Here is a 25,578-nt window from a genome sequence, read left to right on the forward strand (position 1 = left end):
TGTAACTTCTTATTTCTTTATGGTCCCCCTTTTAAAATATTATTGTCTTCTTTTTTCATTAGTGTGTGTAATATATACTTTTGTCCTTTTGAGGACATTAACCAAACATTTTGAAAATTTCATCTGCACACTACGTTTTTCTGTTTCATATTATCCTTCTGATTTTGGTTTGTTCATTTTGGTCTTTGTTTTTCTTGTTGAAAGCTTTTCTCAAGTGTCTAATGTCTTTGGTTGTCCAGTAATATTTAGTAGTGAGTCACCAAAAAGCATATTAGAAGTTTCATGGGCAGGACTTGTCATCCTGCAGAGCTTTCACGGAGGAGCTGAAGCAGGAACTTAATAGTTTAATGGGGCACCCTAAATGTCACTGTCAGATCTTTTCTCTTGGAGAGATATTTTTTTCTAGAGAAGATCTTCATATCTCCTACTTTGGGGACGTGGGTATAAGCCTGGTTGCTAGCATTCTGTGAGATGAATGAGTGAAAAGACTGGAGTTCTCTCATTACATACACTGACTCTCACTTAGTCCCCCAGGTTTCTGCATGGCACCATATCCCACTCTCCACTGTGTCAATCTCAAGTCCAGGGCCAGAGAAGAATGACCTTTTTCCTGTTTAGGGTGAAATGGGAAGCCCCCTGTCTGTGCAGGCATAAGGAAGGATCTCATATCTGTTTATCTGATACATTTTCAACAAATCCTCCTGATTTCAAGCTCTACCCTCACCACATCTCCCAAATTACTTGGTCCCTCCAATTCTTGAAATTTTTCTGGGTTCTCAGTGTGAATTGCCTTCTTTGTCTGTGCACCCTTCTCTGAAAACCCTTAGGTTTAAGCTTTTCTTGCTCTTCCAACTGCTTTATATGTCCTAAAAATTTGCTGATATCTTTTATCTTCTTTGTCTTCTCCTCTTTTTCACTTTGTCATTGTGAGTTTATAATTTTTCTTTTTCTATCATTATACTGGAATTTTAACAGGGAGTGGCGATATATGCATATATTTAATCTACCTCATTTAATCAAGAGGTGATTTCCATTTCTTCATCTGATTTATATTTTCCTTTACTATTAATATTTTATTTTATTTTTTTAGGACACATAGGAATTAGTATGGGTATTTGGTTCTAACTTCATTAGCAAATAAAGTTTTTATTGAAGAAAAGGAATCTATAGGTGCTAGCACAGACTTTCTTATCATGTGAGAAACAAATAAGAACTTGTTTTCACCTGTCTTACTATGTGTACCCCACAAGGTGGGCCACCTGGACTAGGGAACAGTGCTTTGGAAATACGGAGAGTAAAGCTGCACATAGGTGATTCGTGATAGAATGTATGGGAAAAACTGAAATCATTCATAACTTTATGTAATCTAAAATTACTAATCTATTCCAGTTTTTTTTAAATAGTTGTTTTAAGTACCACCCAATTTTTTTTTTTAATTTTATTGGGGAATATTGGGGAACAGTATGTTTCTCCAGGGCTTATCAGCTGTAAGTCATTGTCCTTCAATCTAGTTGTGAAGGGCGCAGCTCACTGGCCCATTTTGGAATTGAACCGGCAACCCTGTTGTTCAGAGCTGCTTTCTAATCAACTGAGCCATCCGGCTACCCCAATCTATTCCAGTTTTAATGAAAACAATGTACTCACCTTGGAGACTTAAATTCCTCTAAGAGACCCCTCTGAAAATTACTATACATAACTTAGGTAGAAATTCAGAGTACTAACAGTGAAATGTGTATTATATCATTTATACCTTTGGATGAACATTAGTTAGAAACAGTAATGGTGTATAACAGACCCTGGGAGTTTATATTATCAAAGTGCCTCAGGTTTACCAAACAGATTTACAAATAGGATATTACCTTATTTAATCTTTGCAACAACCCCATGATGTGGCAGATGAACAGGACTAGAAAGGCTGTGACAGGACATACTTAAGGTCACAGAGCTTTTAAGAAGGGAACTGGGCTGGAACCCAGCTTTCCTAGCTTCTGTTCAGATGATTTCTCAGCTCTCTTGCAAATAAAAATCTCCATTTAGTTCTTACACAAAGATGTTGGGAAAGAGGAAAAACAAACAAACAAATAACCCAAAACCAGTATTAGAAAAAATTCAGAATTCACTTTGAATGTTTAAATAAAGAATTCCAAATATTCTAAGGTTTTGCATATGTGGCAAATATATTTTTCTGTGTTGGGAGAAACAAAGGCTTATCATAGGAGATTGGTTGGGTTATTTGTTATCAAAAGTCCCTTTCCATGATACTTCTTATAGTCTCAACAAGGCAAAAGCGTAGAAATTAAATTTCTCTTGACTGAAGAACATGTTTAAATAAAAACATATAGTATGTTAGAAAGGGTCTTTGGGACAGCTATGAGGAGGATAGAAGAACAGAAAGACTTATTAGGAGGAAATTGCAATATTAAGATGAGAGGTGGTCAGGCCCTTAAATTTTGGCTGTGGTCTTAGAAATGGAGAGGAGAGGATTCGATCTAGCTTGTATTGGCTCATGAGAGCCAACTGTTAAATTTCCAGGAATTTGATGAGCTGGCTTCAAAAATTGAATTATATATGCTTACAATTAAATTAAATATATCAAAAACAAAGGAAATAACTACTCAAAACTCAGCACTTCATACTCATACTGTTACTTACTCTTTTGAGGTCATTTACGCCTGCTGTATCTACAAGTGGAAATACCATAGAATGTGTGCTACTGCACATTTCTTCCCAACTATGTTTGGTGATGTCATGTTACTAGCTTGCAATCAGCCATGGTGGGAGGATTATACCATGGAAATCATAAAATGCCACCCAATCTCTCCCCACACTTTCCCAAAGCTGGTTGTTGAACATTTACCAGCATACCACTGGATAGCTTTGAGAAATATTTAAAGGCAGAGCAGATAAAATGTAATGACCAATTGGGTATTGTGGGAAGAAGAGAAGGAAGAGTCTTAGGTTATCACATTTCTACTTTGGGCAAATGGGTAGATGATGGTATTAATCACCAAATAAGGAATTATAAGAGGAGGGTCTGGTTTTAGAAGAAAGATGATGAATTAGTTTTGGACTTGTTGAATTTCAGCAGAGATATGTTTCAATAAGTGGGTCTGTAGGAAAGCATAGAATTTGGGGGTTAAATACATAGTTTAGGTGCTATTAGCATGAGAAGCTGTATAATGAGTAGAGCAGAGGGCAGGAGCAGAAACCTGGTGAGTGAAGACAGTTAGGTGCCTTTAGAGCATGAAAAGAGCTAAAGCCATAAATGATGAGAGAAAGGAGAGTCACATAAGAAAAAGAAAGTGTTAAATGTCACAGAGAAGTCAAAGTAAACAAGGTCAGGGAATTATCCATTGCCTCTGGAAATACAGAGGTAATTGGAGAGTTGAGAGAGATTAGTTTTGGTGCCACAGTGTTGGTGGAGGCCAGTCTGTAGTGACTGGAAAACACAGTCGATAGACAGTGATGAAGTGAGGACAGTGAATGTAGACCACTCTTTTAAGATGTTTGGGCTGTGAAAGGAAGGAGACTTAAATGGTAGCCAAAGCAGAAAGTATGATCGCAGAAAATTTTTATTTGTATTAAAATGTGGTCATCCAATATTTTTTATGCTTAGGAGAAAGCATAAGTAAAACATATAAGAAGATAGAGTGACAGAGAGGAAATGTAGTATTTAATGATGGCTCCATGAAGCCGACAACTCCTGGGCTCCATGCCCTGTGTCTTTGACCTTTGCCTTGTGACTTGTTTTGGCCAATGAGACATTAGACAGCATGACTTTAGCAGAGGCTTGGCAAGGACTTGCACATTGGGATTTGTTATCCCGTGGAAGCCATCCCCCATGCTTTAAAAAAAGCTTGGACTAGAGACTAATTTGTACCGCTGAATGATAAGCGGCCACATGGAGAGAACTCTGGAGGATGAGAGACCATCTGAGATGGTTCAGCTTCAGCTGAGCTCCCAGTTTGCTGGAGTCACACAAGTGACTCCAGACAAAATCAACAGAAGAACCATCCTGTTGAGCGCAGTACAGATTAGAGAATCATGTGCAAATGAGGGAACTGGTTTTAAGCCATTTAATTTGGGGGTGGATTGTTCTGCAATCACAGATAACTGAAATGGGGGAAAACAGAGAAGTTGCCCGAGCCATTGGGAAGCTAATTTTGCACAGCAGTTAAAGACATAGGCTCTGAAACAGGACTACATTGGCTCTAATACTTAATTTGCATCATCCTGGGTAAATTATTTAGTTTTTTTGAGCCTCACTTCTTTATCCGTAAAATGATGATGAAGATTAAGTGAGATGATAGAATCTCAGTAAGCCCTTGATAAATATTTGCTGATTTAATATCAATGTGTAGGTGGAAGGTTTAACTCTGAACAGAAGGAGGGATTATTTATTTCTTCAGCAAAAAGGGAGGAAAGCTTAACTGTAAGGATGTGTTTAGACAAGGCCCAGTAATATCAATTCAGTAAGTTAGATGTAGTTACACCTTCCTTACATTTAATAGCATTTCACAGTTTATAAAATATTTTCTTTTGTACTTTCTCATTTGATTCAATAAGGAGAGTAGATAATATTTAACTATAAGAAACCAAAGAATCTAAATTATTTGGTTTGGTATGGAGAATCTAAATTATTTGGCTCAGTGTGCAAAGGCAAGAGGTGAGCAAAGAATGGAACACCACACTTTGGACTCAGAATCCAGAGGTTTCACGTGGTCCAGCAGAACAGGCTGCACACCAGAAATCAGAGGTTTTTGCTTTGGGCCTTAGCTCTGCCAAGTACTAAATGTACTTTGAGCAAATGACTTAATCTTTCCAAACTGCATCTATAGAGTGGGAATAACAATTCCTTCCAGTATCAAAGGGAACCATTGAGGTGGGGAGGCTTTTTGCAAACTCTGAAGTGTTAGGTTGGTGCAAAAGTCATGGCAGTTTTTTGCAATTATTTTTAACCTTTTAAACCGCCATGACTTTTGCACCAACCTAATAACATACACATGTCAGTGATTATTAGTTCCATTGCTCTGCCTGGAAATATTATCACTATAGTCATTTATGTCTTGCAGGAAGTGCTATATAGGAAATGAAACTTTAGCGTTCCCTTACTTTTTTTCTCTCTTCTTCCAAGTCTTCCTCCACTCTGTGATTTCAAGCTGCCCAAGAGTTCTAGTTTCAGAATATCTTTACATTTAGTTCATTCAAAAACAAGCTCACTTGTCTGATATTTCATGTATTTAAAGTCTAGTTTTCTATATGCATCTAAATCCACACTTAGAAGATAATGTGCCTGACTTAATGTCTTTCTAGTCTCAGTACGAGGTATTTTCACATTGGCCTTACCCCAAAGGAGCTACTAGAATGCTGAGAATCTTGGCATAGCTGTGGGGGAGACATATTAAGACGTGCAAGTAAAATAAGTGTAGGGTTTGTCATATGACCTTTGGTGGCCAGTTGAGGGTCAACCCCAACATTTGCTGCATGGTCCCTGATTGTGTATTATGTCCCAGGTTGGAATTATTTTTTAGGGGTCTCATGTTTTGTTATATTTCCATCCAGAAATGGAAAACAAAACTTAACGATAGACTATGGCTATGTCATTTACAATGATCCAAGTGGGAAATCACCTCGAGTTTTTAATTCTAAAGCAGGTGCCTGTGTTGTGTTCTTGTGGAAAAATCTAGTACCTGTAATGTAGAAGGTCGTGAGTTATTCTACTGTGTTTCACATTGTCCTTCAGACCAGCCACTGGGCATTTTTGTCTCGCTGAGCTAATTGTATTTGCTACATGCTGATTGAAATAATTTCATGGCCTTTCACTTCTTATTTTAAGACCTGAACAAATGTGCTCATTTGTATAAATAAGACTGAGTGGAGAACTTTCCTGGGAAATGAGAGATATTTTGAAAACAACTGTCATGCTGAAGACTGCAGGAATGCTTAATTAGCTGATGCTTACAAAGTACTTTGAAAATGAAACCCATGATGTTCTTGCTAAGTATGATGAATACCATTTATTCTTGGATAAGGAAAAAAATCCTATATTTTGAGATATTTAAATTTGGTGTGCACTCTCTACAAAAATACAGATTGTTATCTTTGCAGAAAGAGCAAATAAATCTCTAGGTGAAAAATGCAAAAATGAGACATTTTTGAATAGAATTATTATCTAAAAGACTTAAATATGCAGTGGATGTGAAATTAGATAAATATTATTTTGTTCGAATTGCATGAGTTCATTCAAAGGCAGCAGCATAGCTGAAAGAACATTTGGTATAGAATTGGGAGATCTACGTTCCAGACCTGAGCTGCCTTTTGCCAGCCAAGAGACTTCGGTTAAGTCACTGGTTTCTTCATCTACAAAAAAGGAAAAATAATAGTATGCTTCCTATTTAGCTTCTAGGGTTGTTTTGAGACCCAAATGTGATCATATAGTCATCTGGTAATTTCACCAACTGTAAAAATGAAACGAGAGCTATCATTTCTTTGAGACACTCATAAGGCAAAAAATAGCTTAATAACCCCCAAATTAATATTTTACAGAGACTTTAATTCATCCTTTTACCTAGAGTTTTTCAGTTATTTCTTTCTTTTCTCTATACCTCTGTTTCTTTTCATGGGTCTGGAGAGGTTAAAGATGAGAAATGGTGGGCACTTCAAGGAGAGCCTTTTCCTTCTGTTAGGAACAGAGTGCCTCCTTACCAATCTTTCAGGAGAACCTTATCTGGAATTTTGAAAGATGACAGCTAGACTGCTTTTTAAAGATATGGCCTGTATGGGAAAACCAGGATTTGGAATTTCAGATGTCTAGAGTTCTTGTACTGGCCGGAACCATGGACCATCGAAACAAATGTCCAGAAGAAACATTTGGTGTGGCAGAAACAGGTCTCCCATGAAGAACCAAACACCCATGGGTGTGAACTCTATTCTAACTCATGGGGGTAGCTGTCTTGAGACAATTTCTAACATTTTTCATTTAATATTTATAAGCACTATGGTATCGTAAAGATGGCTGTAAATTCTTCGCTCCTTCTCCCACTAAGAGGTAGAGTCTAATTCTCCTCTGCTTAAAGTTGCTCCTCTGGATCGACTTACCTGTCCAAATGATTGAGGTAGAAGTGATGGTCTGGGACTTTGAAAATTAGCTCATAAAAAAGCTTTGGAGTTTTGACCTGAATCTCTCGGAATACTTGTTTTGGGAGCTCTGACCCACTTTGTAAGAAACTGTCATTCCACAGAAGACCATTGTTCAATGGTCCCTGCTGATCCCAGTTTTCCATCTATCCTCACAAAGGAACCACCTTGGACCTTCCAGAGCAGCTCATCTGCCAGCTCCATACCTCCGAGTGACCAACCTAAACTCCTGACCCACAAAATCTTGAGACATCAGCTTGGTGTAAAAGTAATTGCGGTTTTTGCAATTATTTTTAACCTTTTAAACTACAATTACTTTTGCACTAACCTAATAAAACAATTGTTGCTTAAGCCACCAAGTTTATAAGCAGTAATAATGAATTGGGATAAACATTAAATATCTTTTTTTTAAAAAGTTTTATTGGAGAATATTGGGGGACAGTGTGTTTCTTCAGGGCTCATCAGCTCCAAGTCATTGTCCTTAAATTTAGTTGTGGAGGGCACAGCTCAGCTCCAAGTCCAGTTGCTGTTTTCAACCTTTACTTGCAGGGACCTCAGCCCACCATCCCATTGAACTGGCAGCCTTGTTGAGAGCTCACGCTCTAACCAGCTGAGCCATCCGGTGCCCCGCTGGAAGCTCAGTGGCAGCTTGTTGTCTCCAATCTAGTTGTGGAGGGTGCAGCTCAGCTCCAAGTCCAGTTGCTGTTTTCAACCTTTAGTTGCAGGGGGCACAGCCCATCATCCCATGAGGGAATTGAACTGGCAACCTTGTTGTTCAGAGCTCGTGCTCTAATCAGCTGAGTCATCTGGCCGCCCCTCCAGAAGCTCAGCAGCAGCTCCTGTCTTCAATCTAGTTGTGGAGGGCGCAGCTCACTGGCCAATGTGGGAATCTAACTGGCAACCCCATTGTTCAGAGCTTGTGCTCTAGCCAATTGAGCCATCCGACCATCCAACATTAAATATCTTAAGTGAAATAGCACTCAAGTATATTCACTAGTAGTAGAATCACTTGTGTTCATCAAAACCTTATTTTATTAAAGCAGTAGGTTTTATCATTGACTGTTTAATACAATAGCTAATGTAATGTCTTACATCTTTTTGAGATTTTACTATATGCCAAGTACCATGCTAAGCAATTCATCTATGCAGCACCCGTGTATTCCTGTCTGTCACCTCACACCCACAGCACAGTTATCCAGTGAGAACTTCCTGAACATCCCTTTGTACCACTGTGTCCAGGCATGACGGAGGAGCATGGAAGACAAAGGATGTGATGATTTCAAAAGGGGTAGCTTTTCAGGGACATTCTCAAAGATCTCTCTCTCTTTCTAGCTCGAGAGAAAGTAATACTCCCTGTAGTGCAGGGGATCCTGCGGACTACGCCAAGTGTCGTGCGGGGCGCCAGGCGGGGTCTCTGGTCACACTCCCCACATAAGAACGCAGGACATGGTGAAGCCAAAAAGGAACACCCACGGAGCCATAGGTAGGGGAGTCACACCACTATACTCTCACTGGCAGCTGGGTTGGAGACACAGGAACCAGGAGCAACACAATTCTCAACCCTCACTGTGCCGCTTGCAGGCTCAACCACCATCTTCTTGCTAGCTCCCCCTTTTTTTGCTAGCGTAACCACAGCAGTTATATTCATGGCCAATGGCTCACTGGTTACAGCTGACGGCCAGCTAGCCACAGCTGCTGGCCATTTGATCACAGTCGACGGCCATTTACTACCTGAGCCAGCACCTTTCTATGTGAGGCCGAGAGCCTGGAAACTGCTTTTTGGGGCTCTGTCCCCACACTCCCTCTTCTCTAATGAGTAATTGAAAGATTACTTTAATTATATTTAGAGGATCCCCACTGGCTTATCTTAGGCAAGCTTGTGCTATAGCCATGTTTCCACACCTCTTATCATTCCTTTCAGAGTTCCTCATCTTATTGTACCACTCACCACTCACTAATCCTACTGGGTGTCATTTCACAATTCTTTATGGGCTGGGCCTGTGAAGGCAACACTCTGTTTTTTTCCCTTCAAACATTTGCCAGCTCTTCAGAAAGTCTCTACCACTCCCTGCCCTGGGGTGTAGTGAAAGAAATTAGTTTGGCCATATTTATTTTTCTTTGCTCAAATCGTGTTATGATATCTGTATTCTCATTTCCTCTCTCTCTGTGAATGTGGGGTTTTTTCATATTTACATTTATTTTCCCCTACCTTTCATATTCTTTGGAGTACAGATAGTTGAGTATGGCCAGAGGTGTAAAGGTAAAAAGCTTACATTTCGGGTCTCCTCACTTGTACAGGACTCTTACATAGCTCTGTACCTGATTTTGATTTTCCTAATTTTAAAAAAGAGGGCCCCACACATTGTGTCACAAATTCTGGGTCCACTCCTGAGTAAGGCTCGCCGGAAGGCTTGTGGCATTTGTCATGTTGCAGGGCTTAATAATGTCTGAATGATTTGCTTCATAGTGTTTGTGATGCAGGGTGTCAGGCGGGGTCTCTGCTCCCATTCCCCACACAAGGACACAGGATATAGTGAGGCCAAAAAGGAACACCCCCGGAGCCATAGGTAGGGGAGTCACACCACTATAGTCTCACTGGAGGCTGGATTCACACGTGTGACCTGCTGTCCGCTTTTCTGCCAACCGACCGACTCGATTCTCCTCCTCTCGACTCCCCAGCACAGCTGCGACAGTTATACTAGTGGCCAACGGCTCAATGGTTACAGCTGACGGCCAACTAGCCACAGCCAACGGCCATCTACTACCCAAGCCAGCACGTTTCCACGTGAGGCCGAGAGCCTGGAAACTGCTCTCTGGGGCTCTGTCCTCACACTCCACCCCTACAGGGTCTCGCCTCACAATCTACGTGACAAGCGTCTTCCGCAAGGGGAGTCTGGAGGTGAATGCAATATCCTGGCTCTCTGGGCACAGCCAGGGTTTCTCAGGGCACCACTAGTCCTTCAGGGCACAGCCAGACTTCCTGGGCTTCTTAGGGTACCACCAGTCTCCCTGGACTCAGCCAGGGCTCTCAGGGCACTGCCACTCTCTCTGGGCACAGCCAGACTTCCTGGGCTCAGTCAGGGCCACTCAGGGCACCGCCACTCTCTCTGGGCACAGCCCGACTTCCTGGGCACAGCCAGGGCCTCTCAGGGTACCACCAGTCTTTCTGGGCACAGCCAGTCTTTCTCACATATTCTCCACGGCAGCTGGTTGAGACACAAAAGCAAACATCCACCAGTTCCACTACATGGTGGTATGTTCCCAAGCAAACAGTCAAGCGTTCCATTAAATTAGGGATAGAAGGCCATTCCCCATAGTCCAGTCATTGGCCAGGGCTGTGAGCCTCACAATCTGTGCCCCTCCGCAGGGCGAGGGCTCCAAGTCCTCCCCAGTCTGGGGGTGAGGGCCTCAGTAAACACTTCCCAGCCCACAGGGCTGCAACGACCTTCGCTTTCTCCGGCCTATTCTGGCTGGGGAACCGTCCACGTCTTCCCACCCCTCCACGGGGGTCCAGCTCTCCGGCAGCTGCTCCTCCTGGTCTTCCTGAGACTGAGTGTTCATAGGCACAAACGGCTTCACTGCCCTTCGGAGAGCTTTGGCCGACACCGTACCCTGCTCGCTGCGCCATTTGTGACGCGGGGTGGCTTGCGGGGCCTCTGGTCCCACTCCCCACTCAAGAACAGAACACAGGATATGGTGAGGCCAAAAAGGAACATCCACGGAGCCATAGGTAGGGGAGTCACACCACTATAGTCTCACTGGAGGCTGGATTCACACGTGTGACCTGCTGTCCGCTTTTCTGCCAACTGACCCACTTGACTGTCCTCTGCTCGACTCCCCAGCGCAGCTGCGACAGTTATACTAGTGGCCAACGGCTCAATGGTTACAGCTGACGGCCAACTAGTCACAGCTGATGACCATCTACTACCCGAGCCAGCACCTTTACACCTGAGGCCGAGAGCCTGGAAACTGTTCTCTGGGACTCTGTCCCTACAGTGTCAACAGCATGACAATGCTGTTTTTTTTTTGACACCTTTAAAGCCTACGTCACCACTGAAATGATCAGATACACTAATCCTGTCCTTTTTCTGCTTTTAGCTCTCCTCTCTATTCCCTAATTTCTTTTATTCTCTACCTCCCTAGAATTTCTTTCCCCTGAATGCGAAGTTCTTAGCTTTCTCCTCTGACTACTCTTATTTGAATTTCCCTTATTTATTAAACTCTGCCAGCATAATATAAAACTTCTTTGGATTCAATGGAAATTATCTCTCCTCTCTTGTTAACAGAACACGTCGGTTGTTAAGTTCCGCTTGTTGGGAGAGGAATTTCAAGTGTTTTCAGCTCTGCGACTATATTGAGAATAATTCACTGGGGGTAGTTCTTTTCCAGGATTAAGTAAAACAGCAAATCATACCTAACTTGGAACAGTTTCAAGTGGCCTCATTCTCTTGGTGTTGGGACCTGTTGGGGAACGATGGTGGGATTTGATGAGTATTTCTTGCATGAAAGCACTTGCTCCCAGCAGAAGTTCCTCCAGGATTTAGCGCATGGTGACACTTCTCGTGGATCTTGGTGAGGGCCAACTCACTGAAGAGGGGAAACAACTGCTTGCCCCAGTGGTACAGTGTTATTCATTACCTGCTTTCACCAAAAGAAGCAGATACAATAAACCCTAATGGATTTTGTAACTGGGTGTTGAAGAGTTCTTTGAAAACAGGTGAAAAACCTAAGCTTATTTATGCCTTCACAGAGGAAGAAGCACTAGAAGACTCATTCAAGCAAGGATAGGACACAGCTGGTCTGCAGCTGTGAATTCTGCCTCGTATGGGGAAGAGAGTTTTTTGTTTGTTTGGTTGTTTTTTTCTCTGAATAGCTAGATAGTTTCCATTTGCTCCCTCAGATCCACTCCACATCCACTCACCAGCCTTCTCCACGCTGAGCTGCCCCTGGGGGGCCTGTGTGAATTGCATCATAAGTTCTCTTGCTTGATGGTTTCTGTTGGGGTTAGCCAATGGGGAGCACTGGCAGGAGAGATTTGACCGAAGGAATAGGGTAAAATTTGGATATATATTTTCTCAGCTCCCTTTCTGTGATTAGGTTCCTCTCCTGAAGGTCACAGCCCCTCTCAGTGACCTCCACACAGCATTTTCTGTCTGGGTTTAGAAAATGCTCCCTTTCCTGGTTCATACAAGCTTAGCTCTTATTAGCCTGTTCTTCTAACCCCTTGTGGCTTCTCCATACACTGCCTACACGTTGTTAAAATGCTCCCTTAATTCCCCAAATTCAATTTTCCTGCGTGGATCTATCATTTCCTTGCTGGGGTTGGACCAATACAACCCTTGATTCAAAGGTTAGGATTCATGGGTTTGAATAGTTTTCAGATCCCCTGCCAACAAAACTGGCTCCTGCTCCACAGTGCTGCCCTATTTCAAGTGTCTCTATAGTTGCTATGGGGAACCTTAGAGTTAGTGTCAAGATTATTTTAAGATGGAGATATTTGAGATTCAACAGATGCAGAAGGAAGCCTTCTCAGTGCTTCCCTTCAATGACTAAAAGCGGAAACTTCTGAGAAATGAGAACTGCTGTAAATTCCCTCTTTGGTGTGGCTTCTACTCCCAGGTGAGAGACCACAAAAGAACCTACCATAATCCCTCTCCAGGGGAGCTTTCTGACCCTGAACAAAACAGAAAGACCACTTATACCTGTATAGATAATTGGCACAAAGGCTCTTTATCTCTGGTTTGTTCTAAAAACCCATTTGTCTTTCCTAAAGAAACTTTTTCTTTCTTCCCCCAGAAGCTGTTTCTACCCCCTCCCTTTTCCCTAGTAAATTAGGTATATAAGCCTTTAACTTCAACAGCTTAATTAAGTGCTCCAATGTGTGTACGAATAAACCATTTTCTTCTGTTCACCTGTCTTTTATCAAGTTAATTTGCAGGCCTCAATTACTGAACATAAGAGGGTAGAGGAGAAAGTTTTTCCTCCCCTACATGGCCTTAGTGGGTGCACATTTTTCTTTATAAATGGGACATAGCAGTCCTCTTTTTTGGAAAGAATAAAAAGGTACAAAGTATCAAAATGTGATTAGCACTCAATAAAGATGATTTCACTAATAAAATCACAAGATTTGAAGGTGCTATGGAATTGAAGAGTTTTAGAAGAAAATATAGGCAACTAGCTCTGGGAGCATTTTGTGTTGGAACATGGCACGTTTCACTTTATAGTACTCTCCCATTTCTTTTTTTCATGCAATCTCTAGAATATTATGGCACCAGGATTAATCTGGAACCGTGGGAAATAAATTAGTCTCTCTGTTCTTTTCCCTTCTGTTAGAGTCCTTTCCCACTCCAAAGGAAACCTAATTCATTAACTCAGTCTGACTCATTTTAAAAATTGTTCTAAAAACACTGTTTTGGGGTTGTCAGTCCCAGAACATGTAGAAATTTGCCTAATCAAAAGTAGTCTAATTAGCCAAATTGAAACAAAGTTGTATTTTGGGTGTAAATAATACTGCACAAGGAAATCTGTTGTTAATTTTTTTGGACAATGACTATTTTTGTTTTCACGGTACTAAAATGTACACACATTTAATAACTAGCTATGGAATTCAGGAGATATCAGCCCTGTTATCAACATGGCAGTAAGCAGGAGGTGAGTCAGACAACTCCAGCCATGACCACAACCCCACGCCTTACTGTGGCCACCATCCAAACACATAAGAGTTGAGAAAAATAAAACAACAAAGAACCAAATGTAGAGTAAGCATGGGCTGGATTTTTTTGTGTCACTTTTTGGGAAAGAAAAGCAGTTAATCATATCCAGGTCTCAAGCTATAGTAATCTCCTACATTCCTACCTGGAATATTTTTCAAATTATTAGAAAACATTTGCTTTTGAAATCAGTCACTTCAAATTATTTTCAGATTAAAAGGAGAGAATCAGTTAGTTGTTTTTAACAGTGAGCTGACGCTGGTACTCGGCCCCCATACCCAATGCCTATCTAAGAAGCTACTAAATGCAAGATCCCTGGGAATACCAAGGTTTAAACCAAAGGTTTCCCAGATTAAAATCAAAGCTTCTAGTATCTTCCTCTCACTTACACTTTAGGAAGTTACTGAAAGTTTTCCTAGAATGAGCTTAACCTGTACTTCTCTATGAGGTCCTCAAAGCCTACTGCTATGTGCTAGATCAGGGAAGAACAAAAGAGAAAGAAGACATCTGGGGTTCAGCATTTGTGTTTTGATTCCTCTGAATTCCAGCAGAATGCTGTGTTGCTTTAGAGTTAGCTCAAAGTTGTTTGATCCCAACAAAAATTTGGGAAACCGCTGAACTATTGGTTTGAGAGTTAAAAATGATTCCAATGTGCTAAGACAGCATGAAGAGTAACACAGTGTCTTAAAACAAGTCACATGTTTTCATTGACTCATAATCTTGATTATGAGTCAAGATTATTTCTACTACCCAAATTCTGACTTTCATAGATCTCAGGCCACCTTCCCACTGAGTCCCTATCATGTTATATGGATATTATCCATTATATGGAACTCAAGCATCAAGTATAGTAAAAACGTATTGCATTCAGAGCTATTTCAGGGTCATGCAGAATGGTGCATTTTTATCCTTGTTTATTTTATTTACTTTTATTAACTCTATGGGTATAGCACTTTTATTAAACCTAGGGTAAATTTCAACCTACTTGTCATGCAGGGTCTCAGTGCCTGCTCCCCGCACAAGAACGCAGGACATGGTGAGGCCAAAAGGGAACACCCACGGAGCCATAGATAGGGGATTCATACCACTATATTCTCCCTGGCGGCTAGGTTGGAGACACAGGAAGCAGGATCCACACGATGTGCAATCCGCCGTCTGCTTGTCTGCCAACCAACCAATCCCCCAAAGCAGCCATGGCAGTTAAATCAGTGGCTAATGGCTAACAAGTAACAGCTGATGGCCAACTAGTCACAGCTGATGGCCATCTACTAGCTGAGCCAGCACCTTTCCACGTGAGGCCGAGAGCCTGGAAACCGAGGTCCTGGCTCTGTCCCCACAATCCACCTCTACAGGGTCTCGCCTCACAATCTACATGACAAGCGTCTTCTGTGAGGGTGCTTGTGCTGTATTAGCCTATAGGCACCTACGGGTGGAAAGAAATAGTAGTCATAGGAACCAACAATGGCAAATCCCTTCCATCTGGGAGGATACATGCTAGCTTTTAGTCCTGGGAAAGGAGGGTCGCTGTCACTGGCACCTTTCCAGGTTTGTGGTACCAGAACTTTATGGCAGTGCTTGGGGTCCCCAATGTAGTTTCAACATGCAACAGAACAGGGGACCCCATAATTGGCCATAGCAAGAGCACATATGTTCCCTGCAAAATCGTCCTGGCATCGGGACCTCCATATACTACAGTCACTTGCAGTGGCCACTCGGCCACCACCCCTGGTGTCACTTAAAAATCATAGGTCAAACCAGCCCCTCATGGGGCTATTAGGCCCAACCACTGACAGTGGGGGCTTTTGACCTACCAGGGCCAAGTCCATTGCTGCTGTTGTTCCCCTGCTTTCAAGCATGTGGGTGCTGGCAGCAAAATGTTTCCATTTCTGCCATAGCCTGGCTTTAAAAGAGTCTCACTTGTGGCAACCTGTAACTGAATGGGAGCGGCCGTTAGATGTAGCAAAGATTCTACTGGTGCGGGCCATCCCTTCCGTGGTCTCTCATTCAGGATTCTCAAGATGTCCCATAGATGCAAGTCCCACTAGTGCATCATGGGAGAGTGTTTTGACACCCGGAGGCCTTGCTTCAAAAGGCCGTTGTAGCATTGAATCATGCCAGCTGCTTGTGGGTTATACGGAGCATGAAACAACCATTGCACGTCCATCCTGGCAGCCCAGCGCTGCACTTCTTGACCTGTAAAATGGGTACCCCTGTCACTTTCAATGACTTGGGGGCGCCCATAGAGGGCGCACAGCCATGTAAGAGTGACCCTCTATGCCGCTGATCCGCAGCCAGACACGGCCAAGCAAACATCAACCCCGTAGCAGTGTCCCCTGCTGTGAACGCATATATTGTATTGCATGCTTTAGGTAGGGATCCAATGTAATCCACGTGCCAGTGACTGAGGGGTACCCTCCCTTGCGTAATCTGCTGTGTCTCCCAGGGGAGCCTCCGCCTTTGGGGGCTGTCCTGGGCACAGACGGCACAGTCATAGCAGGCATCTGTTATCTCCTGCTATTTCAAAGGCAGACCCCAGCGTCTGCTCACCTGCCACATGGTTCAGCTTCCAGCGTGCTGCAATTTCCTATGCAGCCAATGGGTCACATCAGTGCCCGGGGCCCGTTCTAACCATTGGACCCATGCTAAGGCATCTGCTTCATCATTACCTGGGGATACAAGGGGGAGTGGCCTGTGATATGCCTCCTTTCTCTGCCCTAGGTCCCAGAGGTCCTGCCATATGGCTTGACCCCACTGTGGACGGTGTCCTACCAACCAGTTTTGGTGTTTCCACATAGTGGGCCACAACTTTATGCCCCGGAACACCGCCCAGCTATCAGTACTAGGGGCCCAGGCTCGTGGCTGATTATCATCCACACAGCCCGTAGCTCAGCCCACTGGCTACTCTGGCCCGTCCTAGTATCAAACCAAATGGTGTCTGTTTTGGGCTGTACACCAATAGCCATCCAAATGGCTGTAGCTCCTTGGCTAGAACCATCAGTATACCAGGCATTTTCAGGTACTGGGGGCTGTCCTTCTTTGTAGGGTGAGGGCTCCAAGTCCTCCCCAACCTGGGGGTGAGGGACGACCTTGACCTCACCCGCATCCTCCACCAAGGACTCAGCAAGCGTTTCCTCTTGGGATTACAAATCCCACATCTGAGCTGCCTCAGCAAGCACTTCCCAGCCCACAGAGCCGTGACGACCTTCGCTTTCTCTGTCCTATGCTGGTTGAAGAATTGTGCACCTCTTCCCACCACTCCACTGGGGTCGAGCTCTCTGGCAGCTGCACGGCTTTTTGTATGCTGGCCACGCTTGCTAGCATGCACAAACTGCTCCACCGCCCTTTGGAGATCTTTGGCCAGCACAATACCCTGCTCACTGTGCCATGTGTCATGCAGCGTCTCAGCTCCTGCTCCCCACACAAGAATTCAGGATATGGTGAGGCAAGGAAGGAACACCAAGAGATTCATAGATAGAGGAGTCATACCACTATATTCTTGCTGGCAGCTGGGTTGGAGACACAGGAAGCAGTATCCACATGATACGAAATCTGCCATCTGCTTCTCTGCCAATCAACCAACCCCCCAACGCAGCCACGGCAGTTATATCAGTGGCTAATGGCTAATCGCTTACAGCTGATGGCCAAATAGTCAGTTGATGGACATCTACTACCCAAGCCAGCACCTTTCCACGTGAGGCCGAGAGCCTGGAAACTGCTCTCTGGGACTCTGTCCACACACTACTAAAACCCCCCCAAATTAAAGAATTTACCGCTCCTTACTCCATTCATAGTTAATTTAAAACCTACTAGTGAATGAGCCTTCTAAAAATGTTGCCCATTTTTTGGATAAGTTGCAAATCTGGGCTTCATACATATTCAGTGGACTACAGTGACTGTTGGTAGTGATAGAGATGTGATTAAAATGTGGTTAGTGGGATTTCTGGTCAAGATGGCAGAGTAGGTAAATGCTGTGCTTGCCTACTGTCATGACCACATCAAAATTACAACTAAACTACAGAACAGCCATCATTGAGAATCACCTGAAGCTAGCTGAACTGAAGCTCTACAACTAACGGCATAAAGATGAAGCCACCTGGAGACTGGTAGGAGGGTAGAGATACAGGACGGGCTGTTCCCACACCCACATGTGACCATTAAAACTCAAGAGGGATATCTTGGCTGCAGAGGTGCCCCTGGAAGGAGCGAGGGGCCTCAGCACCACACCAGGTTTCTGAGATAAGGGTTCCAGTTCCAGGGAGAGAACACCAAGAGATTCTCTCTCCAGGGAGAGAACACCAACTTCTGGCTGTGAAAACCAGTAGAGACTGTGGCTGAGTGAGATGAGGGTGGCTGGAGTCCCAGGTGCTCCTCTTAAAGGATCCACGTATAGACTTACTTGCTGATGGACTCACTCACTCTGAGCTCCAGTGCTGGGGCAGCAGCTTGAAAGGCGCCAGGGACATATGGGGAGGAACTGAGTTGTCTGGCTTCAGAGTGATGGCTGGAGGGGCAGCTTTCTCCCAAATGGAGGAGCTGGTGGAAGCCATTGTTTCTTTGTTGAGCCCTGCCCCTCCCTGCATGCAGACACAGGTGGGCTGCCATATCTGAATCTCCATCAACCTGTCTAATACCATTTGTTGCCCTGCCCTGGTGATTCCCTGAGATCCTGCCAACTTCCACAAGTCGTTTCCAGTAGCTTTTCCATACAAAAGGCCTATCTTGGCTAATGCTATGGGCTTTCCTAAAATCTCTCCAAGATTCAAAAAACCCAAATAAGCAGTATCTGGCTTCAGTGTGTCCTGTACCTCTGACTGAGCAGCTGTAAGCCTGTAGCTAATTGCAGCTGGCCTTGGTTTGCAGCTTGGCCTCTCGAGGTACCTCCAAGCTCAGTTTGAGTGGTGGCCATCTGTGGATTGCTTTGTGGCTCATGCTAGCTGGCCCCAGGCAAGGCACAGGCTGCACTGGACTTGGCGTGCAGTGGGATCCCTCCAAGAAGGCCCCGGGACTGGCACACCCAGTGGCCTGCCGTAGACCAAGCCAGAGCATCACCCAGCTGCCTATAAGGATGACACACCCAAAGGGCAGACTGGGCAGGCACCAGAGACCCGCTAAAGTGAATCTTGCTCTGTACTATCAGCCTCTGCACAACAGCTCCTCCACTGTAGTTATGGCCAGTCCTCACAACCAATCAGCCTGAGTGTCAATCCCTCTTACTGACGTGCAAAGAGCAACCAAGTCTCAACTACAACAGGAGGACACACAAAATCCACACAAGGAACACACCTGGAGTACCTGGCTCTGGTGACCAGGGAGACAAACACAGGGAGTCAGTCAACATGGGGAGACAAAGAAACATGTCCCAAATACAAGAACAGAACAAAGCTTCAGAAAAGGGACTAAACAAAATGGACACAAGCAATCTTTCAGATGCAGAGTTCAAAACACTGGTTATAAGGATGCTCAGTGATCTCAGGGAGAATTTCAACAAAGAGATAGGAAACATAAAAATAGAGATAGAAAACACACAAAAAAGAACCAGTCAGAAATAAAAAATACAATAACTGAAATGAAGAATACATTAGAGGGAATCAATAGTTAATTAGATGAAGCAGACAATCGAGTCGGTGATTTAGAACATAAAGTAGCAGAAAACACCCAATCAGTGGTGCAGCCACTATGGAAATTAGTATGGAGGTATCTCAGAAAACTGGAAATGGAACTACCTTATGACCCCGCAATTCCACTCTTTCTGGGTGGAATCTATCCAGAAAAATCCAAAAAGCCAATTTAAAAAATATATATGCACCCCTATGTTTATTGCAGCATTATTCACAATAGCCAAGACATGGAAACAACCTAAATGCCCATCGGTAGATGACTGGATTAGAGACTGTGGTACATTTATACAATGGAGTATTACTCGGCCATAAAGTAGAATGAAATCTTACCGTTTGCAACAGTATGGATGGACCAAGAGAACATTATGCTAAATGAAATAAGTCAGGTGGAGAAAGACAAATACCATATGATCTCACTTATATGTGGAATCTAAAGAATAGAATAAATGAGCAAACTAATCAGAAACAGTCTCAGGGATATAGAGAAAAAAACTGAGGGTTGGTAGATAGGAGGGAGGTGAGGCTGAGGTAGAAGGTGAGGAGATTAGAAAGCACAAATTGGTAACCACAAGATTGCCATGGGGATACCAAAGACATTTTTGGGAATATAATCAATAATGTTGTAAAGATTTGGTAGGGTGTCTGATGGACACTGTCTTATTAGGGCGACCAGCTCATGGATGGTGTAGATGCCTGAGCACTGCAGTGTACACCTGAAGCTGAAGCTGAATAATCCTGAATGCTAAATATAATTTAATATATAGTCACAGGATGTGGAGTACAGTATAAGGAATAGAGTCAATGGAATTGTAACAGCTATATATGATGTCAGAGATGTAGTAGATTGGGGGAGGGGGATTATCACTTTGTGAAGGGTGTAAATGTCTAACTATTACATGATTTTGTACACCTGAAACTAATTTTTTTAAAAAAGAAAACACTCAATCAACAAAAGGAAAAAAGAATCCAAACAATAAGGATAGCTTAAGGGGCCTCTGGACAACATCAAGTGTACCAACATTCTCATCATTGGGGTCCAAGAAGGAGAGAAGAGAGAGCAAGGAATTGAAAACATATTTGAAGAAAGAATGACTGAAAACTTCCCTAACCTGGTGAAGGAAATAAATATACAAGCCCAGGAAGCACAGAGTCCCAAACAAGATAAACCCCAAAAGGCCCACACCCAAAAACATCATAATTAAAATGTCAAAGATAAAGACAAAGAGGGAATCTTAACAAGAGAAAAGCAGTTATTTATTTACAAGGAGCTCCCATAAGACTTAGCTGATTTCTCAACAGAACCTTTGCAGGCCAGAAGGGATTGGCAGGAAATATTCAAAGTGGTGAAAAACAAGGTCCCATAACTGAGTCTACCCAGCAAAGCTATCATTTAGAATCAAAGGACAGATAAAAAGCTTCCCAGACAAGAGAAAGCTAAAGGAGTTCATTACCACCAAACCAGTATTACAAGGAATCTTAGAGGACTCGTTTAAGAAGATGAAGAAAAAAAAAGATAAAAATATGAATAATAACATGGCAATAACTACGTGTCTATCAACAACTACTGTCAATGTAAATGGATTAAATATTCCAATCAAAAGACATAGCTTGGCTGAATGGATAAGAAAACAAGATCCTTACATATGCTGCCTTCGAGAGACTCACTTCAGATCAAAAGACACACACAGACTGAAAGGAAAGGGATGGAAAATGTTATTTCATGAAAATCAAAGCAAAACAAAACAAAACAAAAAATCTGGAGTAGCAATACTTATACCAGACAAAATAGACTTTAAAACAAAGGCTATAACAAGAGACAAAGAAGCACCCAGTAATCCCGCTTCTTGGTATTTATCCAAAGAAACCCAAAATGCTGTTTCGAGGGGACATGTCCATCCATATGTTCATTGCAGTATTGTTTACAATGCCCAAGGCATAAAGGCACCCTGGATATCCATTCGTTGATGGAAGAATGGATAAAGAGGAGGTGGTACATACCCTATATCCAATGGAATATTGCTCGGCCATGGAAGGGAATGGTTTCTTGCCATCTGTGGCAGAATGGGTGGACCTGGAGGGTATTTTGCTGAGTGGAGTATGTCAGACAGAGAAAGACAGATGAAATGTGATTTCATTTACATGTGGAATCTAAATAATAAAAAACAAACAAACAGCCCCTTTTCCTCAGCTGCCGGTAAGATGATCGGTCCTTTCAAGGAAGCTAAGGATGTTTTGGGGTGAGGCCCTCACTTCATCTGGTGACGAGCACCGCGCCTGGTTATGCTCGCCCAGCACTCGCCCGCACCATGGCCTCCATCTCAGAGCTCGCCTGCATCTACTTGGCTCTCATCCTGCATGACGATGAAGTGACAGTCATGGAGGATAAAATTAATGCCCTTATTAAAGCAGCCGGTGTAAATGTTGAACTTTTCTGGCCAGGTTTGTTTGCAAAGACTCTGGCCAATGTCAACTTCGGGAGCCTCATCTGCAATGTACGGGCTGGTGGACCTGCCCCAGCAGCTGGCGCTGCACCTGAAGGAGATCCTGCCCCCAGCTGCCCCCGCTGAGGAGAAGAAAGTGGAAGCAAGAAAGAAGAATCTGAGGAGTCTGATGATGACATGCGCTTTGGTCTTTTTCACTAAACTTCTTGTAACATGTTCAATAAAAAGCTGAGTCTGCTAAAAACAAATAAACAAAATAGAAACAAAGTCGTGGATACAGAGAACTTTTTGATGATTGCCAGATGGGAGGAGGGCTGCGGGATGGGTGAAAAAGGGGAAGGGATTAAGAAGTACAAATTGGTTGTTACACAGTAGTCATGGGGTTGTAGGGTATAGCAGAAGGAATATAGTCAATAATATTGTAATAACTATGTATGGTGTCAGATGGGTACTAGATTTATTGCAGTGACAGATGGGAGGGGGTTGGGGGACAGGGTGAAAAAGATGAAGGGATTAAGAAACACAAATTGGTAGTTACAAAATAGTCATGAGGATGTAAAGTAAAGCATAGGGAACATAGTCAATAATATGGTAATAACTATGTAGAGCACCAGGTGAATACTAGACTAGTCGGGGAAATCACTTCTTAAATTATACAAATGTCTAACCAGTATGCTGCATACCTGAAATTAATACAAAATAATACTGAATGTCAACTGTAATTGAAAAATTTAAAAATGTGGGTGAAGGTTAAGGGGAATATGAAGTTCAAACTTCTAGGTGTAGAACAAATAAGTCATAGGGCTGTAATGTACACCATAGGGAATATAGTCCATAATATTGTGATAGCATGGTACGATGATAGGTGGTTGCTGGACTTGTCATGGTGATCACTTCTTTAGGTAAATAAATGTTGAATAACTATGGTGTACACCTTAAACTAATATAATATTGTATGTTTGCTATATTTTAATAAAAGTCTTAAAAAACATGGCTAATAATTTTATTATTTCAGCAATTCTAGACTTATACCAAGTAATTGTAGAATATGTATTTCTATAAATGACTGTTCTGAGAACATTCATGTCAGTCAGGTTTTGGAAATTTGGTGTGACACTTCTTCAAGCAACACTGCAGTTTCTCATTATCCTCAAGCAAATAGATTGGCTGAAAGGGTGGCATAGAATACTAAAGATGTCCAAAAGAGATTATAGGAGGCTTAAATAACTCACTACTTTTATTCCTTGTCTAATACTACCATCCAAGTTCAGTAAGAGAAGTCATCGTGCTGAATCAAAAATGAGTATGTGGGGCTGGCCCCGTGGCTCAGGAGGTTGGAGCTCCGTGCTCCTAACGCCAAAGGCTGCCAGTTCCATTCCCACATGGGCCAGTGGGCTCTCAACCACAAGGTTGCTGGTTCGACTCCTTGACTTCCACAAGGGATGGTGGGCTGTGCCCCCTGCAACTAACAATGGCTACTGGACCTGGAGCTGAACTGTGCCCTCCACAACTACGATTGAAAGGACAGCAACTTGACTTGGAAAACATCCTGGAAGTACACACTGTTTCCCAATAAAGTCCTGAAAAAAAAAAAAAAATAAAAAAGGAAAAAAAAAATGAGTGTGTGGAGTGTGGCTCAAAATTTGTTTTCCTTAACAAATGGATCCTTGAGGAAATCCCCAGAAACTCTTGGCATCAGATATGAAAATATCCTTCTTATGGGAATGGGGGTAGTAATAGATTATAACCATTGTTCCCAAGCAAGCCAAGGTCACTGCAACCTTTCTGCATAGTTGCCTAAGAGAGAAGGCAGAACACAGGCACATCCCCTGCTTGAAACCCCTTTGTTTAGCTTCCTTTATTGTATGAAAAGAATTGGCTTTCACCATGGGAGAGGCTGTAATTGAATTTCACCATGAAAAGAGGTTGTAATTAGATTTCTCAGCAGGTCTACAAGTTTTGGCCCTGGAAAAACAAGGAAAAGGGCCTAAATGTTTTTCCCCCTCTAGCTAGAAAGGTAACACAGTCCAAGCCTGCAGATATTGGCCTGAAAGGCATGGGCAGAAAGGGCTATGCATGTGTCAGCCACCTCTGATCTCTGATGGAGCAATGTCAGCTCTGGCCTCCGAGACAGAGTGCATGGCCTTTCAGGTGGAGGGTGGAAAGCTGCGTGTGTAACAGCAAATATTGCTTGGACATTGCATTTGGTAGGGTACATAGGACATTCCTGAGTCAAACCCTTTGACTCTTGGTCTCTGTCTTTTGGTGTCCTAAAATTTCTATCTCCTAGAGAAGGGGAGGGCACCTAAAGTTTGGTGCACCCTAGAACATCATCCATCTAGATTTAGAAGTGAACTTGTACAAACAGCTTTGGTTTCTCTGGTTCATTTTGAGTCTTATTTGTAGTTGGTTCCATTTCAGTTTCTATAATATTTTCTAGAAGTTTAAATTAGAGTAAGATTAAGTCAGAGTAGATTTTTGTATTTGATTTTTTTTCAGTTCCTATAGCTTTTTAACAACATTAAATTCAATTAATTAATTTAGAACATTAAATTTACATTTAAAATGGTAAGTATTATTTTTGAAGTTATCCCTGTTGCCTTACCATTTAAATCTACTTATCCTAACCATCTGTCTCTACTGGGCCCTTCTTGTCTCACTGTACTTCTCTCTTTTTATTTCCCTTCTCTTTCCTTTTCTCTTAAGCATTTAACAAGCTGTCTGACCATTGAACTCAAGTGTAAACATGGCCACCCATACCTCTAAAGAGAGGAATCTATTCTTTTACCTCTCTTGTATTGGCTATGTTAATGATTCCTTGGAAATTTCAGTGCTGGTAGTTATTTCTTCAAATCTTTCTCATTGAATTTTCCTCATGTTGCCTTGAGTTTCTCCCCATTTGTTGACTGCTTCGTTGGCAGCCTCAGGAAAACTTACAAGTCCTCCTCCTTCCCTTCTAAACCAAGGAAACATGCTTCAGCATTTTTGGTTTTCAAGGCAGATGATGACTACCTGATCTGTTCATCCTATTTTGTTTCAAAAGAAATGAGAAAAACATACCACATACCCTAGAAGAAGGAGAGGTTTGCATCGACTATTTTCCCTGTTATTTCAATTTTCTTCTTACTATTGACATATCACTTCCCGGAGTACGTACATCCACACTTCCAAATAAGGACAGGTATCTTCTGTTGAATTAGTTTATATCAGAGGAAGCCTGCGGGCTGCTATTTTTAGTAATTATTATAACTATGGAAAAATTTCCTCTCAGGGAAATGTAGTAAACAAAATGATTATTATGGGTACTTCATAATCAGACCCAAACAGGACTTTCTCCTTCACCTTGTCTTTACATGATAGCCAAAGGCATTGTTATCAGAGAACAAGTCCTTTAGGCATATTCTGGCTAACATATATACATGTTGTTACCTGATCCAGAGTTAACACTGATGCTTTAGGGCTTTTAAAGTATTAATGAATCTCTTGGGAGAGCTCTGTATCTTGGAATTGAAGTCATCTGAAAGACTGAAAAAGATGCTCTCTTATTTTGTGTTCTCTGCTGAGTCACCACCATCTGACATCAAGGTGTCCCAGCCCTACGAGTGTGAATAATATACTCAGTATCAAAAGTACTGGAGCTCTGACCTTGAATTGCCTGTCATCCTTTCTATA

The 25,578-nt window shown here is 42.6% G+C and overlaps 1 protein-coding gene and 1 pseudogene across 3 annotated transcripts in view; one reads left to right on the plus strand and one right to left on the minus strand.

Annotated features, from left to right (window-relative positions):
- Nucleotides 1-25,578, minus strand: part of SPARCL1 (SPARC like 1) — a 53,612-nt gene that overhangs the window by 22,136 nt on the left and 5,898 nt on the right. The window contains exon 2 of one of the 3 annotated variants that reach the window (XM_033105645.1): nt 6,307-6,360. The exons of the other annotated variants lie outside the window; for them this stretch is intronic. The gene's annotated coding sequence lies outside the window, so the exon portion shown is untranslated. The remainder of the gene's footprint in view (nt 1-6,306; nt 6,361-25,578) is intronic. 3 annotated transcript variants of the gene reach the window in all.
- Nucleotides 21,739-22,153, plus strand: LOC117022037 (60S acidic ribosomal protein P1-like; annotated as a pseudogene).

Source organism: Rhinolophus ferrumequinum, chromosome 5 (assembly GCF_004115265.2).
Source record: "Rhinolophus ferrumequinum isolate MPI-CBG mRhiFer1 chromosome 5, mRhiFer1_v1.p, whole genome shotgun sequence".
In the NCBI taxonomy this organism is placed as follows: domain Eukaryota; kingdom Metazoa; phylum Chordata; class Mammalia; order Chiroptera; family Rhinolophidae; genus Rhinolophus; species Rhinolophus ferrumequinum.